Raw genomic sequence first — 7,756 nt, forward strand, 5'->3', positions numbered from 1 at the left:
AAACATGAAATGCTGAAAAAAAAAAAATTATTTTTGTACAATCAATTGATCTCATCAGTCAAATTTGAAAACTACTTTGGAGATTTGGATTTTAAATTGAAAAATGTTAAACTCCTCCGACTAAAACTGCTGGAGTTATGAAATGTCGAATATACCTTTTAAGCGTTTTAACGATATTTCAAAAAAGATTCCAATCAACTGACTACGTTTTCACAAGGCAGTATATGATTAGTCTAAATAATGAAAATCACTGTTTCAGAAGTCGGTTAGTTTTAAGCATAGAAATGTGAATTTTTTGTGTAATCATTTTCTCTTGGTTCTCAGTATATTTATCAGCCTAAAAAAATGAATAAACAATTTATATTTTATCTAAGAAATGCTTCCAAATGGGCTATGTTGCGAAAATGGCTAAGCCTATTTTATAAATACCATGCCCACACTTTGATCTAATTAACATGCAGTGTGGTTATATACTTTCTATTTGATAAGGATCTTGGAATGAGCGAATCGAAAACAACCTGCATTTTATCAAACAGCCAATTAACTTACAGTCTGGTGCAACATTTGGAGGAACCGATATTAAATTAATGAGAGTACTCGTAGGTCACGCTTAGCGTTACTCTTACTTACTTAGAACCTTACTCACAAATATCTTTTGTTTGTAGAAAGGCTCCGATGTTCTTGGACTGTAAAGTTAAAGTTACAGTTTTACGCATTTTAATTGAATATTCCAAATTTCATTTACATCTTATGCAGTTTTTTTTAATTCTTCATTATTACAGATGCATAGATTTGTGTGGGGAACAGTCTCACCGGAATATTTTTAAAGTTTTACGGGAAATTAATTTGATTCATTTTATATAAAGATAATTGTTTTTCAATTTTTAGGGATAGATTCAGTTTTTGAGATCCTGACGAATCCCCACTTTTTAGGCTTCCCAGAGTTCGTAAAACACATTTTTGGAAATTGTCCGTCTGTCTGTCCGAGACAAAGATAACTCAAAAACGTAGTGATCAAGAAGGATGAAATTTGGTGCACGGTCTTTATACCAAATTTGCAGATTTATATCAAATTTTGAGCAAAATCCGCTCAGAGGAAGTCTGTCTGTCCGGCTGTTCGAATATAAGTTAAAACAATAGCTACAAAACAAAGAGAGCTAGATCAAAAAAATTCAATACACAGAACGTTTATAGCGTAGCCATGCATCAAAGTTTAAACCAAATCTGACAAGGAATTGACCGTCTAACAGTTTGTATTTTCAGAAACATGTAAACGCTATAACTTAAAAACGGAGTGACTTAATCATATCAAATGTGGGCATGACTTTTTGTGATTACAAGTGCAGTTATGTGTCAAATTTTTGTTTCAGTCGGTTGGGAAAAATGTATCTGAAACTCAAATCTGATTTTTGAATACTACTAAACACATGCCAGTATTAATCGTAAAATAACTCGTCAAGGATGACAAGATAAATTCAATAAAAATGTTAAATTCCCGCCAAGGGTTAATTGGTTATAACTATTGTACCCAATGTAATGCAAGGCGTACTCTAGGATAACAACTTTATTAGAGAGAATGCGAGAAAGATTTTAGAAGACCATTCCCGATCGTTTAGTTAAAATTTTTTTAAAAATATAAATATCGTTTAAACGGTGTAACGTTTTTTCAGTTCCTACTATTAGTTCACACTCTCCCTATATATATTTATATATCTATTTCAAATTTTCAATCGTTAATAAAATACTCTTTATTAACGATTACGAACTCATCTACTCAATTTCAAATACATTTTTTAAAACTTGTAGTGGGTGACACTTGATGTGAATACAGTTTTTTCAAATATTAATTCGTTAATTAAATTTAGTTAATTAATTTTAGTTTTATATGGGAGAAGAATAATTTCTCTTATATAAGATATTTAGCATGACATAAATTTAGGAATGAATGAAAACAATAAATTTAACAAACTGGATTAAAAAGTAACTAAAATAAAAATTTTCTTTGTTAACCTAAGTAGGAATTGACTTAAATATATTTTTTATAATACTTGTCTAGCTTTTAACTTGAAAGAAACTTAATTTTGAAAAATTACTAATCATTTCTGGCAGTCAGCTCACCTGGAATATTGATTATATTTAATTTTAAGTAAATCATTTAAACATAATTTAATGTTCATGCTTCCTTAAATGAACAGATTTTACAGAAGTGTTATTTTAGTTGTCTTATTTAAGTTCTGTTTAATGTATACATGGAACTTTCTAATGAAAACCTGTTCCATAGCATAATAGAGCTATTAAAAATAAATGAAAATGGCAGGTTCATTTATCTTCTAAATTTCGCAGTATTTTAACTTTACTTTTTTATTCGTCTTATAAACTATATAGATATGGAATAAAATCTTTCTTCTTTAGTTATCAATGAGGGAAGAAAATCATGCGATTAAACATTTGAAGAAAGAATGGAAACAATTCGAGCTTTACAGCAACAATGTAATTTATTGGTGAAAACGTTGCAAAAGAATTTTTAATCCTCAAAATTGAGGGAAAATTCTGTATGATTAATTAATTGGCCCCATAAAGAATACAGTTTTTCAAATTCTGAAATAATATAAAATACATTACAATGCAATAATATTTTCGGAAATAATCACGGAAAAATAATAGAATTCTTCATTTTTAATTGATTAAAATTCTAATTAAAACTTAGAATAGCTTATTCCAAACGTGCACATATTCCTCATTTGGTAGCTGTAAGTCAAACGGCTGACTTGTACAGCACCTATTTATTTTTACACACACACACACGCATGCACGCACACTTTTTCTTTAATATTATTAGATATTATTATTTCAATAAGTTTTTACGTTTTATATTTTTGAGACCACATTAATATCTCAATACTTAAATTAAAACAAGTTTTGAACGTTTTTACTAATGTTAATGTAAAATGCCGAATTCGACTTCAAGAAGTTGGTATACTTCAAGGTATCTACGTCATTAATAAAATTCATACGAAATGCTCGACAGAGCATATTACTGGTCCTAGAATTACAATATTTTACAGATAATTATTTTTTTGGATCACAGAGGCATAAAAGGAGTTTTTTACAAAAATTTTAGTAATATTTTTAATTAAAAATCCATCGAAATGTTAACGTTTTTCTTCAATAAGTTGAAATATATTATCGTGTATTTTGACATTTTTTAAAATTTAAAAAATAAACTTTCTTGTGATATGAATTCAATTTTCCTACAATTTTTTTATAATTTAAAATTTTTTTAAAAAGACGTATTTAAGGATATTTCAAAAGAAAATATTTTAAAAACATTTTATAAGAATGCTTTTCTTCTTTTTAGTAATTGCATTTTTACTCGCTCGCTTTGTGACGATATTAAACACATTTATTTTAGACCGCCATAGCTGCTATACAATTTAGAATAAATTTTTAAAATAAAAATAAAAATAGACGAATCAAGTGTAAAACATTATCGTGCTACGACTCTTCGAATAATCATTGAAAATAATTGAAATGATTCGTAAAATAAGTGAATTTTTATTAAAACATGTAGTCTATGGAAATTGTCAAACAGATGTGAAATTTCAAATTTCTTTCTTAAATGGAAATCAAATTTAATTATGGTTTTTATGTATGAAAATAAATAATAATTATACTAAATTTTATATTTTGCTTGTTTAATTTATCAAATTTAGTGCATATTTTTATAATGTTTTCAATAATTTATTTTTGATATTTATTAAATGCATTGTTGTATTGCTATTCCTCATACATTTCACGATGAGATTTCGTGATGTAATCATTACAATATAAATTTAAAATATCGTTACAGAGAAATCGAAAATTCGTCATTGGGTTGTATGATAAAAAATAAAGGAAACGATATTTATTCTATAAGCAAACACGATATATATAACAAAGCATGCATGAGGTTTATATAAAACAGCACTGGCAATAAGCAGCAACACACAAGTAGCAAAATTATCAATAAACAACATAACAGTACAAAGCTCTCAGAGAGCACCGACAAGAAATCAGTGCTCCAAATTTCGCTCAACTACTCATGTCTCTCTACTCGAGTTCCTACTGTCTCTCTAATCAGCGCATCTCTGCTTTTATAGCTCCTTTGATAAAATACCGAATGATCTAGAAAAAATGCCGAAACTCGAGTCCTATTGGAACTATCGCCATGATTCTCGAATATTCAGGATCCTTTAGTCTTGTTGCCGAACTTTTCAAATGGTAGCCAAGTTCGTCGCCAAGGCCGAGGTTCAATGACATAGCATTTATTCAACAGCCACTATTATATATATAAAATTATCTTACTTACTAGGAGTCTTACTGCTCAGGGAAGCAATATTATAATTTTCGCAGTAATATTATCTTCGAATGCGTTAATTGCAATTTCATAAGCTTATCTGTTTGCAAGTAAAAAGTTGATTCTTTTCAGGTAACTAATTAATAGTAAATTGTTGAGAATAAACTGCATTTTTATGGATTATTAAATAAGTTGTTCACCAGTGTCTGCAACTTGTATGGATATTTTATACACGTCATTTACCAATCATTCATTTCTATTGATACATTCTACTTTAAATAAAATATTATGAGCAATGAAATAGCTCAAATGAAATATATCACTCACATGATGAGGAATTTTCAAATGTTCAACCCCCTCCTTCCTAGAAAAAAAATGATTTAGTATGTTATTAGATAGCTGAAATTAAATTCAAAGCAAAATATATGCACAAAGTCGGAAAGACAATTAATTGATGTGAACAGACTTAAAAGTACACAGTACCGCTTTCCACAACAAATCATTTTTTCAAATATTTCTGTATTTGAAATTAAAATATTTAAGAAAATCGTCTTTGATTAAATGTGTTTCATTATTCATTATTGGTTAACTGATTTAAAGTTAACTGTTTCTTTTTATTTCATATTAATTAATTCAGAGGAGCAGAAATTTTTAATATTCGATAAAGAAGAGAGATCAATAATAATAAGAAAAAAACTCTACTTTAATACAACTAGTATTAGAATTTCAATATTTCCATCTCATCCATAAGACAAGAGGATCATTTATTCAAAACTGAACTTCTTTACTCGGATTATTTTAGAAAATTAATGCAGAGAAATTTAAAAAATACCTCAAAGCATCAATCTGCGAAACACGAATTATTAAACGCCGATAAGAATTTTAATAATTATGGAATTCCTTGTAAAACAAAACTTCATTCTGACAATAAAGTATTCGCTCGCTTTTGCGGTTATCAAGGAATCAGAATAATAATGGCGTAAATGGCGAGAAATCATTTAGATAGTTAAAAATGCTCTAGAAATAAATTGGTAAACTTTTCATAAATACTTATTATTAATTTGATAACCATATTCTTTTATATGCATAATATTTTCTTCAAATAAATATATGATGGAAGTGAATTGCTGCAGTATTCCACTTTTGTCATCGAAATATAGAATAATGCATAGCTTTGATTAGCTTATCGTCAAAAGAAGGGAAGTGGAATTAAATAAGATGAAAATGCCAATATTCTTGGCATGAAATATGGGTTATATTAATGAAAATATTAATAATTAATGGTTTGAAATTTTTAAATGATAATTATTAGTACTCTTAGAATATTAAAAGACATTTATTCCAGATAAAAACAACAATTGTTGTATCTTATTGAATTAATAATCTGAAACAGATTTTTATTTACTTTTTTACTTTCTAGTATACGTAGTATAAGAAAGTACGGTAATTGTCAAAAAAACTCGAACTCAAGATTTTGACAAATCTTCACGTTTTAGAAATGCCTGAGTTCGAAAATCACGTCTTTGGAAAATGTTCCTTGGTCTGTGACAAAGATAACTCAAAAATGCCTTGAACTAGACTGTTGAAATTTGGTATACCGTTTTTACACCAAATTTGCAGATTTCTATCAAATTTTGAGTAAGATTTGTTCAAAGGTAGTCCGTCTGTCCGGCTATTCGAATATAAGAACACGATACCTATGAAACGAAGTGAGCTAGATAGATCAGATTTGGTACACCGCTTTTGGTACATAGAACATCTATAATGTAGACATCTTTTAAATTTTGAGCCAAAGCCAAAAACATGTTGATTGTCTGTCGGTCCGTATTTTCAGAAACATATAAACATTGTGTAATTTAAAAACACAATGACTTAAATTTATCAAATTTTGTATGGAATTTTGTGATTACAAGTGCATTTTTTGTCAAATTTTTGTTTCAGTCGGTTGGGAAAAAACGCGGGTAAACTACAACTTTAATTTTCGGATGCTATTAACCAAATGCCAGGAGTTAATCGCCAAAAAAACTCGCCAAGGGATTCAGTAAAAACTGTTGAATTCCCGCCAAAAGCTAATATTTCGTAATTATTGCACGCCAATGTCATGTAAGGCAATGTCTCTGGGATGGCAAGTTTATTAGAGAAAGTTTTTGGGAAATCATTCCCGCTTGTTTATTCTTCATGTCCTCTATTTGTCATTCAAACTCACAAAACATTATAGAAATTATTATCTCCTTCCTCTCTTTAGATGTAGCGATGATCATTCAAAACGTTCCTATAAAATAATGCCGCCAAATTTTTTCTCCGATCGAACTCCTGGCGTGGTGACAAAATTTCATAAAAATTAACTTGAATATTATAATATATTGAGAATCTATATATTGTGGAAATCTGAGATGAACTACAAAGTGTATTGTGAAAGACACTAAAAGTTTAAAATGGGAACGCAAAATAGAGATAATTAATTATATAATTTGTAATAAAATAATTCATGAGTTTACAAGTCAGATATCTGATTCACTTTTTTCAGTGTAAGGAAAGATATTTTCATTTGTTATACATACGAGATGCAATGAAGCTGCTGCCTATACTTTTTAAAAGCGCCACTTTTAGTAATAAAACTAAACTAAATTTTTATTAATGTTGGGGAACAGATGGAAAATATTTCACAGATTATTTAATTTTACAATATTCTCAATTTCTACATTTGAAGTAAAAAGGGTTATTTTCACTCATACTTTCAAAATATACATAAGAAAGAAAACTATTGCAATTTCGAAAAATTAAACGGCAGTTCACTGGATTTCGATATTTTTGACAAAGCTTGGCCAAGAAAAAAAAGTCTTTTTTGGCCCATCTATACACAAGTAATAACGCAAAATCTAACGATTACATGGATGTTATACAGCATGTGATCTTTAAATCAAGATACGTACTTGAATAAGTAAAATATATGTCTAATTTTGGACTAAATCCAATTATAGGAGATGTTACTTTTTCCAGAATTTATATTCCTTTAGTATACTATATCTTTACATACATTATACAGAGTTTTACCTTTGCTATATAATGCAACTACTCGAAAAACTAATGATGTATATAAATATTTTCTTTTCTTTTTTTTGCATTTATGTTATTATTAACACCAAAAGAAATTGATTTATAAATTATTACAGTAAAAACTTTCCCAAAAGGAAATATTAAAATAGTAGCACTTTTAAAAAAGTACAATTAAATTTCGCTTAACTAGAATCTTGCATAACGAATGATTCGCATATCGAACAAAACAAAACGTAAAAAAAGTGACTCTCTTAGCGAGCGATGTTTTGTAGAACTAGCAGCGTGGAACACCATGAAGTCATATGCTGGATTGGCTTGTATTAGTCTGTGTTGAACACTTGTTTGAAGAAAGCCCTTATATCT

The sequence above is a fragment of the Argiope bruennichi genome, chromosome 4, assembly GCF_947563725.1.
Source record: "Argiope bruennichi chromosome 4, qqArgBrue1.1, whole genome shotgun sequence".
Classification (NCBI taxonomy): Eukaryota; Metazoa; Arthropoda; class Arachnida; order Araneae; family Araneidae; genus Argiope; species Argiope bruennichi.